This window comes from Ranitomeya imitator, unplaced genomic scaffold (genome assembly GCF_032444005.1).
Source record: "Ranitomeya imitator isolate aRanImi1 unplaced genomic scaffold, aRanImi1.pri SCAFFOLD_293, whole genome shotgun sequence".
Lineage (NCBI taxonomy): Eukaryota > Metazoa > Chordata > Amphibia > Anura > Dendrobatidae > Ranitomeya > Ranitomeya imitator.
In genome coordinates this window covers 30,001-43,052 of record NW_027193430.1, presented here as the reverse complement: position 1 = coordinate 43,052, position 13,052 = coordinate 30,001, and positions in this window count along the sequence as shown.

The following is a 13,052-nucleotide window of genomic DNA, read 5'->3' as shown; positions in this document are numbered from 1 at the left end:
ATGGACCCGGAAGCCTCCGAGTAGCGCACGACCTCAGACATGACCCAATCCGCCTCCTCTCTCGAGGACACAAAAAGGGAGACGTCATCGGCGTACGCCACCACCCTCAGAGCGGCCCCCGGCTCCGCCTGGTCCATCCCGACTCCCACCAACGGTCCACGATCTACCCTCCTTAAGAAGGGATCGATCGCGAACACGTATAAAAGTGGGCTCAGAGGACAGCCCTGACGGACCCCAGAGCTCACCTCAAAAGGGTGACCAACCCAACCGTTCACGAGCGGGAAAGTCTCAGCCCCCTCATACAAGGTCTTTAACCAATTGACAAACCTCCCCGGCAGACCATACCTCAGAAGGACAGACCAGAGGTACTCATGGTTAACCCGGTCAAAAGCCTTTGCCTGGTCTAAGGACAACAAGTACCCCTTCCAGCGACCCGCAATGCCCTGCTCCACTGCCTCTCGGACACCGAGTACAGCACTAAAAGTACTGCGGCCTGGAACAGAACAATGCTGAGCCCCCGAAAGGAGCCGGGGTGCAAACTTCACCAGCCGATTAAACAACACCTTTGCCAGAATCTTTCGGTCCGTATCAAGAAGCGCTATGGGACGCCAATTCTCGATACGGGACGGGTCCTTACCCTTTGACAGGATAATCAAGGCGGACTTCCTCATTGAACTGGGAAGAGCACCCGAGGAGAGGCACTCATTAAACACCTCAGTCAAGAGGGGGACCAAGGAGTCCCTAAAAGTCTTGTAAAACTCGGATGTTAAGCCATCCGGACCTGGCGATTTCTTGGGCCGGAGCCCATCAATGGCCAGTCTCACTTCCTCTTCCCTGATTACCTCTGCCAAAACATGAAGAGAGGGGTCATCCCCTGGCTCAGGAACGGTTTCGGCCAGGAAAGCCGACATCTCATCTCGATCCAGATCCCTCCTTCTCAAGAGGCGCGAGTAAAAGGACCTGACCACCTCCAGGATCCCTGATTTGGATCTGTTCAGGGAACCCGTACTATCGATCAGTCCTGTCACCACCTTACAACTCACTGACATCTTACAGTTTCTGTAAGGGTCGGGCGAGCGGTACTTCCCGAAATCCCTCTCAAAAACCAAAGATGCGTGCCTATCATACTGACACCCCTTGAGCAAAGATTTCACTCTGGAGATTTCCTCTCGGTCACCTCCAGTCGAGACGAGCTGCTCGAGTTTCCTCCTCAGGCCTTGATACAAGCGGTGCCTGTTCAGACTTCTGAGGCTCGAGAGCTGACGGAAGAACCCCGCCACCCTTTTCTTGAAGATCTCCCACCACTCAGACTTAGTGCTACAGAGATCCAAAAGCGGTACCTGGCTCTGAAGAAAGGCCTCAAACGATTGTCTCACCTCCGCTTCTTCCAGAAGGGATGAATTCAGCTTCCACAGCCCTCTTCCCATCCGGGGTGTCTCTGTAACATTCAGAGAAAAGAAAATTAAACAGTGATCGGAGAACTCCACCTCCACGGCGGACACTGCAGAAAAGATGGCGTCCTCCTTCAAAAAAAACCTGTCTATCCTAGACCTACTGCTACCCCTATGAAAGGTGAAACCCCCGTGACCTGGGGTGTGCCGAATGTGGACATCCACCAGGCGAGCTTCACTAGCTAAACTATTTAAGGCTATGCTATCATAAGCCAGGCGGCCTCCGGGACCTCCCCTATCACGGGATCTCGTAATGGTGTTGAAATCCCCACCGAAGACCACCTGCCGGCTCGTAAAAAGAAAGGGCTTGATCTTCATAAAGAGACATTTACGGTCCCACTTAGACTGTGGGCCATAGATGTTTATGAGCCGAAGCTCCTGTCCCCTCATGAAGACGTCTAAGACCAGGCACCTCCCCATTTCTATCTCAATAACCCGTCGGCATTCCACCTCAGCGGTCTTAAAAAGGACCGCCACCCCGCTATACGGCTCGGCCGCAAGAGACCAGTATGAGGGCCCACACCTCCACTCCTTTTTTGCCTTGTGGATGACCCCCATGTCCGTTAGTCTGGTCTCCTGCAAAAACAAAATTTCAGCCTCAATTCGGGTGAAAAAATCAAAGGCCGCAAATCTAGCCGCATCAGACTTAATGCTGGCGACATTAATCGACGCCAGAGTCAACGGGGTGAGTTCAGCCATCATGGGTGATTGAGTTAGACAGCCTTCTTTTTCCCCACCCCATCCCCTTTACCTTTACCTTGCCCCCCCGAAGAAGGGACTGGGTCAGACGTGGCCTTCCTCTTTAAAGAGGATGAGGTATCCATTTCGTTTTTGGTGTCTTCGCCTCTAGGTTCCGGGTCAGTCCCCCCCCCAGAGGAAACAACGTCCTCCGGAGGACAGACCGCGCCGCCCCCCGAAAGCCCCTCAGGCGCCGCCCCCGGCCCCTCACCCCCGACCTCCGGCTCCGCAGAGTCGTCGAGGGCTTGGAACCGGTTGGAGAGGGCAATCAGAGGGGAGCCGGTGAGCCCTTCCGTTGGCACATCTACAGTCAGGGGAGGGGGCGAAGGACCAGAAGGCTTAGCAACCCTCTTTTTCTTCTTCCCCCTTTTTTTGGTACGATTTTTCACACCCTGCTTTGCTGTCGGCTGATCCGTGACCTCCTCATCCACACTTTCATACTGGGAGGAGTTGTCGGAGTCAGCCCTGTTATCCTCCCTCTCCATCCTCCTGATCTCCTCGCACACCTCCGCCTCCCCCGGGGCCTCAGCGACAACAGCCGATGCCTCAGAGGGGGGAGCAGACATTACCCCAGTTGCCTGAGGCTCTCCCTGCCCCCCACCCCCGCGGCGCCTTTCCTGCCTCCTTTGGTAGGCAGGATTCCGGGCTCTGTCTCTCCTCACCGACCCCTCAGCCCCTCCCCCGCCGCCACCACCTACCACGGCAGAGGTTGAACCGCCAGAGGTTACCCCCTCACGGCCTCCCCCCACCCGGCCAGCAGCAGAGTTGGAGAAAGAGCGAGGGCAGCGGCTGTACGGGTGACCCAGATCACCACACAGGTTACACCGAATATCTTTACAGGATGCAGCGAGATGGCCTACCCCGCCACACAAGGCACATTTCTGCACCTTGCAGCTTGCGCTGAAGTGGCGGGGATCACCGCACCTGTGACAGACCTTCGGCTGCCCCTGGTAGAAGATCAGGATCCGGTCCCTTCCAATGAACGCAGAGGAAGGGATGTGGGTGACAGTACCTCCTGAGACCTTCAATTTCATCATGAAGGTCCAGCCCCCTGACCAAATGCCATATTCGTCCAGATTTTTTTTTGGGACGTCCGTGACTTCCCCATACCGGGAAAGCCACGTCAGAATATCAACACCAGAAAGTGACTCGTTACATGTCACCACGGTCACTTTCTTCACACCATTTTGGCGAGACACCGCTTGTACAGCGAAATCTCGCCAGCCGGGCGCCTCCTTCGCCAGCTCGTAATTCGACCAGAAGAGCTCAAGCCCCTCCGGCCGTACGAAACTGACGTCAAAGAAGAGGGTGGCTGCAAGATGAATCAGGGCAAAGATGTCAGTCACCCCAAAGCCCATCTCCAGAAGGAGCTCCACCACCCTACTCCTGGGTGGGCAAGCTTCACTGCCCCTCCAGCGGAGACGGACTACATTCCTCCTCGCCACCCCCTGCCCGGCTGTCGGGAGGGACCATACGGTTTCCCCCTCCCTTCTATCTTGGAAGGCGGCCAGGCCATGTCTCTCCAGCCAGAAAGACAGATCCACCTCTCTTCCCTCTACCAAGATCGACCGCTCTCCGTTTTTTAGGGCTTCCAGAAAACGGCGCTGAAAACCGCCGTCCCCGGAACCCAGAGGCGAGGAGACCCCCTGAGCCCCCCGTGAACCCCCTGGAGCCCCAGCCACCACCCTCGCAAAAGAAAGGGGGAGGGGAGCGACTGAGGGGGCAGATGGGCCAGCCTCCCCACCACCCCCCGCACCGCCATCCACACCATTCACACCTACCACACTCGTGACACCACTCATACCCTCCCCCACATCCATACCGTCATTCATCTCCACACTCGCCACGGCCACATTCATCCCAGTATCATTTTTATTAATAATCAGATGTTTGCTTTTTTCCCTAACCTTCCTTCCTGCTGGGGGTTCCTGCCGCACACTTCCTGTCGTCCCCAGGGGTGCTGCTGCCCCTTTAAGGCCCGCAGAGCAGTGCTCAGCAATCACACCACCCTGCCTGAGCCCAGGAGCAGCATCACCTCCTGAGTGCTCTGCGGCAGCCACTTTTTTTACTTTATTACTACTTGGAGCAGGGCCGGACTCTGCCACCGGACCCTGCTCCATACCGGGACCACAGTCAGGACTTTTATCTTCAGGCACCGGAGCCCCCGCACCACCAGATGATGGTAAGTGGGCAGGGGACTCCGGCACCCCTTTGCCGGCTTTAGCTACCGCAGTATTATTGTATTTTCGAGTGGGCGGAGCCACTCGCGGCGGACCCGCCGAGGCCACGCCCCCCCCGCCGCCCGCGATCGCAGCGGGGGGTCCCGTGACCACCGAGGCTGTGCCCCCCCCGCCGGCCGCAACTACAGCGGCGGGTGGGACAGCAGCCGAGGAGGGCACACCCCCCCCGCATGCCACAACCACAGTGGGCCGGGCAACACTCGGGGAGGCCACGCCCCCCTCACGGGCCCCAGACACACGCATGGAGGGGACGATCGGGGCCGCAGCTGGGGAAGCCACGCCCCCCGACGCCACCCGCACCGGAGACCCCGGGGTACCCCCAAGGCCCCCCACGGCACTGACGCCCAGGGGCATAGCCCCCGCACCAGCCGCTACCACCGCCGACCCCTTTAGCACAGGCCACTCCCCCTCGGCGTCCAGCGGCGGCGGGGGGGTCCCCGGCACAGACCCATCACTGGCTCTGCGCACAGGGGTCCCCGACCCAGCCACGGACACCGCCAGGGGAGCGACCAGCACTTTGCACTGTGCCTTACACGCGCCCTTTCCCGGTCTCCGGGTCCCCGAAAAAGATCCAGCCTTACGAGCGGATCCGCATGTGGGGGACCCGGACACCCCAGCTCTCGCCGCCGGAGATGCGGCCCCGGCTGCCTGCACACCAGGTGCTGGGCCAGCCCCCCCTGCCACAGGGGACTTGGCCCGAACATCTCCACCACCACGACTATTACCGCCGGCTCCGCCGGCACCGCACTCCATATCACTGCCCGAATCAGAACTACCACCACCAGGCATGGCACTCCGATCCGGGCAGACTTTTCTCTCCCCGCTCCCTCGCTGCGGACCCACAACAGGGCCCGAGCCGGGGTGGGTAGCGGGTTCCGTACAACGGGACAGGGGAGCCCCGGGAAGGGGGACGTAGACATACTTATCTACCACGGATACTTTCGCCTTCTTCCGTTTTTTCCCCCTCCCGGTTGCCCCATCCTCGCAGATCTCGTCCCCAAACAACAGCTCGCCAAACCGTGCTGGGGACTCGATCTGCCGCACTTGCTGCAGGATGAGGCAGCCCCCCTCACTGCTGGTACCGCCACCATCCTCCCCCTCGCTCCCGCTTTCCTCCGAATTACTGGAGTCCGACGGGAGGGCCACTTGCTCAGGGGCTATCCCGCTATACGATACCTGGGTGGTGTTACTCCCCAGGCCTTCAGGTGGATATGGCGCAGATGGGCCGCCATCTTCCTCCTCCTCCTCCTCTTCCTCCACCTGGCAGGGGTCTCCTGACCCCTCAGGAGACCCACCGGTCATGGCCCTAAACCGGTCGTCATTTCGTAGCTTCTCCCCAAAGGGGCCGCTCCCCGCCAGAATCTCCATTCTCCGACTTTCCAGCGAGGCTATGGACCCCCTCAGCCTCCTCAACGTGGCGTTGACCTCTGTTCTCTTTGAGGCAGGGAGCTTGCACTTAGCAGATGCCTTGGCTCCCTCCAACTCCCCCCGGAGTATCCTTAGCTGTTTGGCGGCCTCCCCGTACTCGTGGAGGTGCGCGTGTATTCGGGAGCCAAAGGTGGTTGATGGCTCCCCAGCCGCCCTAGAGCCCCATATCAGGGGGCTCGCCGCCGCACCTCCACCGGCCGCCTCTCCTCCTCCGGGAGGAGGAACCGCCACGTCCTCGGCCTTAGGGGTCCTTGTCTTCTGGGGCTTGCGGCCCCCCGAGTTTTTGCCACTTTTACCCATGGCTTTTGGTCCTGGGACTGGCTAGATGGTACACGGGGCTTCTTGGTGGTATGCAAGGCCTCCCACCCCCAGCCGGCTTGCACCGGGGGGTGGGAGCCAGGGGCTCAGCCCCAAAGCTCAGTCCCAGGAACAGTCCTGGCTTCCTGGGAAGGGGCAGGCAAAAAGTCCCAGATGGAAAAAAAAACTCCCTTCCCAGGAGCTCACAGTCCTCAGCACACGGTTCACAGCAATCCCTCAGCCCAGCAAACCCCGCCTCTTCCTCCGCAGGCTGCTGGCACCTGACTTGCCCTCCAATAGATCCTCGTTAAAGGATTTAAAGTGTACTCATTCCAATTACAGAGCCTCGAAAGAGTCCTGTATTGTTATTTTTCGTCACTACCTCACCGGGTCGGGAGTGGGTAATTTGCGCGCCTGCTGCCTTCCTTGGATGTGGTAGCCGTTTCTCAGGCTCCCTCTCCGGAATCGAACCCTGATTCTCCGTTACCCGTGGTCACCATGGTAGGCACAGAAAGTACCATCGAAAGTTGATAGGGCAGACACCCGAATGTATCGTCGCCGTCACGGGGACATGCGATCGGCCCGAGGTTATCCAGAGTCGCAACGCTTACGGGGAGAGCGCGGCAGGGGGGAGGCCACGGAGGACCGTCCCGACGCCGCACCCAGGACCCCGGATTGGTTTTGGTCTGATAAATGCACGCATCCCTGGCGGTCAGCGCTCGTTTGCACGTATTAGCTCTAGAATTACCACAGTTGTCCGAGTCAACGGTTTGGAGCGATCAAAGGAACCATAACTGATTTAATGAGCCATTCGCAGTTTCACTGTACCGTCCGTGTGTACTTACACGTGCATGGCTTAATCTTTGAGACAAGCATATGCTACTGGCAGGATCAACCAGGTAGCTCCCCAACACGACTCTGGGAACGCGTTGAGGCGAGGGAGCGGACCCGGAGAGGAAAGAGTGAGAGAGGAAGAGAGAGGCCAGGATAGGAAGCCCCGCAGCGGGAAGGGCACCCAGAGGAAGGGAAATCCTCCTCGTCGTCCGTGCCGGCAGGCGGGCATCCCGGGGCGTCACCTTCCGGAGGAAAACAGGAGCCTGAACGGCGAGTGCAGTGCCACTGGGGAGATCGTGCACGCTGTACGGTGCGAGGCGGCCGATGCGGAGGGTGTCTGGAAAAAAACCCACCTTGCACGGAGAGGGCGAGGTGACTGGCCTCCGGAGGACACCACGGCTCCCCTGCCTCGTGACCCACCGCTCCCGGGGCGACACACAGAGTCGCTGCTGGGGAGAGGGGCCAGGGCGGTGGGGGGCCTATGCGGCGCCACCATCTGGCTTAGACCCGGCCTCCCGATCGGAGGGCATCTGTTGTAAAAACCACCCCTTGCACGGGGAGGGCCGTAGGTGACTGGCCTTCGGAGGACGCCACGGCCACCCTGCCTCGTGACCCACCGCTCCCGGGGCGACACACAGAGTCGCTGCTGGGGAGAGGGGCCAGGGCGGTGGGGGGCCTATGCGGGGCCTCCGTCTGGCTTAGACCTGCCTCCGCCGCGGGGGGTCCTCGACCCACCGGCGGACGGGCGCGAGGAGTGGGAGAGGGGGGCTGGCCGTCGGGGTCCACCGCGGCTCAGGCGCAGAGCCCGCCAGCGACGCAGAGGTCGCACGGGGGGCGCAGTTGGCCTGGCCGTGTCGGCGTCGCCCTATGGCGTAGTCCCTCGTCCCGGGCTCTTGCCCGTAACCTCAAAGGAGCCCCAACCGAGCGGCGTCTCCCCCCCAAAGCCGTGCCTCCGCTGTTGAGAACAGAAGAAGCCCGGGGCGGCAGTTCGCCGGGTACTCCCCTTCGCCAAAACTCTTTTTGCCCCACTCGTCTCTCCCTTTTCCATCCTCCCTTCTCGCTCTGGGGCGTCCGCTTGGTCTCTCTCTCTCTCTCTCTCTCTCGCTCTCTCCCTCTCGCGCTCCCTTCCGAGCCGCCTCGGAGGACGTCGGACGAGCGGGGAAGGCGACGGCGTTCGGCCGGGCACACCACGCGGTGAGAACCCACTCCGCCTGCCTCCCCACGCATCTGTCGTCCCCCCACTATCGTAGGGGCTCGGGAAAAGACTGGAGAACGCGGAGCTCGGCGGTGGCGTGGAAGCGCCACCCACCGCCGCCGCTCTCGCCGATGCCCACCGCGGAGGCCGCCCATCGGACGCTGGGTGGGGGTCGGCACGGGCCTCCGCGGGCAAGCTGCGCATCTGGAAGTCAAAGGGCCGCCCTCGGAGAAGATCGTTGTGCTACCCCGCGCGGGGAGCGATTCGGACGACGGGCCCCCACGCCGAGGTGGGTGGGCGCCCCGCCATTCGCCCGCGCGGGTCGTCGGACCCCTGCCGTACCACAGTTCGGGTCAAACTCCCCCTCTGCACGGCAGCCACCGTCCTGCGAACGGGAGGCGACTGCCGGCGTGCACGCCCAAGGATGCGTGCCTGAATCCCGGGGGGTAAAAGAGGAAGGAGACCGCCCGCCTTAGACCGACGCGGGCTCCAAAGCCCGGGCCGAGCGAGCGGCACCACCTCCCCACCCGGGAGCGCTGAGCCAAATCGATCGGAGGAAGAGCCGGTGGGGGGCATGGGTGAGAAACCCCACCCGCTGCCATCCTTCCCCTCGGGGAGACGGGGAAGAAACATGCCCGATAGTCCTGGAGGTCCCTCTCCGACACGCTACGGGCGCCCTCGAGACGGAATCCGGGTCACAGTGCGATTCTCTCATAGGTCTCCCCGGTGGCGTGGAAGCGGGAGACATCCGACACAGAGAAACGCCAAGCCTGCTCTGAGGGGACCGAGTCAGGGGGTGCAATCCGCCCTCCTGGAGCCCTCCTCGGGACGAAGACTCCAGATCTGCCTCCCTTCTGACATCCGTCACCCTCGGAGAACCAGAACACGCTTGGGGAGGGTCCGTTCAGGCTCAGGCGACCCGGGAAACGCGTCTCTGACTTGGGGCAGACGACCGGCAAGAGTCCCCCTGGAGCCGCGGAAGCCTGGTGTCGACGCGAGGGCGGACTTCCATGCAAACAGGGGGGTACTCGCCAAACCGCCTACCCGACTTGAGGAACCACGAAAACATCGGAAATCAGTCGGGCCCGAGAGGTACCCCTCTCTCCTATATCCTGCAGCTGGTGTGCAAAAGTGGGTATTTGCATGGCGAAACACCGACCCACACTTTAAGGGAGCGAAGCCGAAAAGTGTCCGACTTCCTGGAGCTGTGCGGCGGATCCGGCGGCCAGAAATTCCTCATTCCGGTTCTATTTTTTTTTTTTTCGATTTTGCGAAATTTGGCGGCCAGGCGGCGTAGCTGGGGCCTGGACTAGCCCGAAACACCTGGAGCCGGCGAGCGGAACGAATTTCCCAACGTTCTGCGGCTCCCGGAAGCCAAAAACGCATCGCCGAAAAATTTCAAAGTCCCAAGGACTCGTTCTTGAAAATCGATCCGGGGGCCATGGAAGTGTCCTCGGTACAGCTTCAGAGCTTTCCCCCCGCCTGGAAGTCTGAAAGTTCTATGTTTGTTCTAAGTGGAAAATCGCGTTTTTTTCAGTGTTCCACCCATCAGACCCAAACTTTGCCCACGCTTAGGTCTCTGTCTCGGGGTGCTTTACAACATATTGACGCCCCTTTAGGGTGGAAGTAGGGGAAAGGGGTCATTTTTCACAAAATCGGAAATTTCTCAAAATATTTCTAAGTGTCAAGGACACTTTTGGAAAATCTTCCCCAGGCTCCTGGAAGCCTCCTCGGTACGCCTACTGCGGTTTCTCCCTGCCTGGAAGTCTGACACTTGTCTGAAATTTTTAGAGTATGAAAATGCGGTTTTTCACCCAAAATTCGACTTTGCGCCCATGACTCGCAAACTTCACCCACATTTGGGCGACTGTCCTGGGGTACCTCACAACATATTGACGCCCCCCTGGCGTGGAAGTAGGGGAAACGTGTCAATTTTCACAAAATCGTGATTTTTTTCAAAATATTTCTAAGTGTCAAGGACACTTTTGGATAATCTTCCCCAGGCTCCTGGAAGCCTCCTCGGTACGCCTCCTGCGGTTTCTCCCTGCCTGGAAGTCTGACACTTGTCTGAAATTTTTAGAGTATGAAAATGCGGTTTTTCACCCAAAATTCGACTTTGCGCCCGTGACTCGCAAACTTCACCCACATTTAGGCGACTGTCCTGGGGTACCTCACAACATATTGACGCCCCCCTGGCGTGGAAGTAGGGGAAACGTGTCAATTTTCACAAAATCGTGATTTTCTGAAAATATTTCTAAGTGTCAAGGACACTTTTGGAAAATCTTCCCCAGGCTCCTGGAAGCCTCCTCGGTACGCCTCCTGCGGTTTCTCCCTGCCTGGAAGTCTGACACTTGTCTGAAATTTTTAAAGTATGAAAATGCGGTTTTTCACCCAAAATTCGACTTTGCGCCCATGACTCGCAAACTTCACCCACATTTGGGCGACTGTCCTGGGGTACCTCACAACATATTGACGCCCCCCTGGCGTGGAAGTAGGGGAAACGTGTCAATTTTCACAAAATCGTGATTTTTTCAAAATATTTCTAAGTGTCAAGGACACTTTTGGATAATCTTCCCCAGGCTCCTGGAAGCCTCCTCGGTACGCCTCCTGCGGTTTCCCCCTGCCTGGAAGTCTGACACTTGTCTGAAATTTTTAGCGCATGAAAATGCGGTTTTTCACCCAAAATTCGACTTTGCGCCCGTGACTCGCAAACTTCACCCACATTTAGGCGACTGTCCTGGGGTACCTCACAACATATTGACGCCCCCCTGGCGTGGAAGTAGGGGAAACGTGTCAATTTTCACAAAATCGTGATTTTCTGAAAATATTTCTAAGTGTCAAGGACACTTTTGGAAAATCTTCCCCAGGCTCCTGGAAGCCTCCTCGGTACGCCTCCTGCGGTTTCTCCCTGCCTGGAAGTCTGACACTTGTCTGAAATTTTTAAAGTATGAAAATGCGGTTTTTCACCCAAAATTCGACTTTGCGCCCATGACTCGCAAACTTCACCCACATTTGGGCGACTGTCCTGGGGTACCTCACAACATATTGACGCCCCCCTGGCGTGGAAGTAGGGGAAACGTGTCAATTTTCACAAAATCGTGATTTTTTCAAAATATTTCTAAGTGTCAAGGACACTTTTGGATAATCTTCCCCAGGCTCCTGGAAGCCTCCTCGGTACGCCTCCTGCGGTTTCCCCCTGCCTGGAAGTCTGACACTTGTCTGAAATTTTTAGCGCATGAAAATGCGGTTTTTCACCCAAAATTCGACTTTGCGCCCGTGACTCGCAAACTTCACCCACATTTAGGCGACTGTCCTGGGGTACCTCACAACATATTGACGCCCCCCTGGCGTGGAAGTAGGGGAAACGTGTCAATTTTCACAAAATCGTGATTTTCTGAAAATATTTCTAAGTGTCAAGGACACTTTTGGATAATCTTCCCCAGGCTCCTGGAAGCCTCCTCGGTACGCCTCCTGCGGTTTCCCCCTGCCTGGAAGTCTGACACTTGTCTGAAATTTTTAGCGCATGAAAACGCGGTTTTTCACCCAAAATTCGACTTTGCGCCCGTGACTCGCAAACTTCACCCACATTTAGGCGACTGTCCTGGGGTACCTCACAACATATTGACGCCCCCCTGGCGTGGAAGTAGGGGAAACGTGTCAATTTTCACAAAATCGTGATTTTCTGAAAATATTTCTAAGTGTCAAGGACACTTTTGGATAATCTTCCCCAGGCTCCTGGAAGCCTCCTCGGTACGCCTCCTGCGGTTTCCCCCTGCCTGGAAGTCTGACACTTGTCTGAAATTTTTAGCGCATGAAAACGCGGTTTTTCACCCAAAATTCGACTTTGCGCCCGTGACTCGCAAACTTCACCCACATTTAGGCGACTGTCCTGGGGTACCTCACAACATATTGACGCCCCCCTGGCGTGGAAGTAGGGGAAACGTGTCAATTTTCACAAAATCGTGATTTTCTGAAAATATTTCTAAGTGTCAAGGACACTTTTGGAAAATCTTCCCCAGGCTCCTGGAAGCCTCCTCGGTACGCCTCCTGCGGTTTCCCCCTGCCTGGAAGTCTGACACTTGTCTGAAATTTTTAGCGCATGAAAACGCGGTTTTTCACCCAAAATTCGACTTTGCGCCCGTGACTCGCAAACTTCACCCACATTTAGGCGACTGTCCTGGGGTACCTCACAACATATTGACGCCCCCCTGGCGTGGAAGTAGGGGAAACGTGTCAATTTTCACAAAATCGTGATTTTCTGAAAATATTTCTAAGTGTCAAGGACACTTTTGGAAAATCTTCCCCAGGCTCCTGGAAGCCTCCTCGGTACGCCTCCTGCGGTTTCTCCCTGCCTGGAAGTCTGACACTTGTCTGAAATTTTTAGAGTATGAAAACGCGGTTTTTCACCCAAAATTCGACTTTGCGCCCATGACTCGCAAACTTCACCCACATTTGGGCGACTGTCCTGGGGTACCTCACAACATATTGACGCCCCCCTGGCGTGGAAGTAGGGGAAACGTGTCAATTTTCACAAAATCGTGATTTTTTCAAAATATTTCTAAGTGTCAAGGACACTTTTGGAAAATCTTCCCCAGGCTCCTGGAAGCCTCCTCAGTACGCCTCCTGCGGTTTCTCCCTGCCTGGAAGTCTGACACTTGTCTGAAATTTTTAGAGTATGAAAACGCGGTTTTTCACCCAAAATTCGACTTTGCGCCCGTGACTCGCAAACTTCACCCACATTTAGGCGACTGTCCTGGGGTACCTCACAACATATTGACGCCCCCCTGGCGTGGAAGTAGGGGAAACGTGTCAATTTTCACAAAATCGTGATTTTCTGAAAATATTTCTAAGTGTCAAGGACACTTTTGG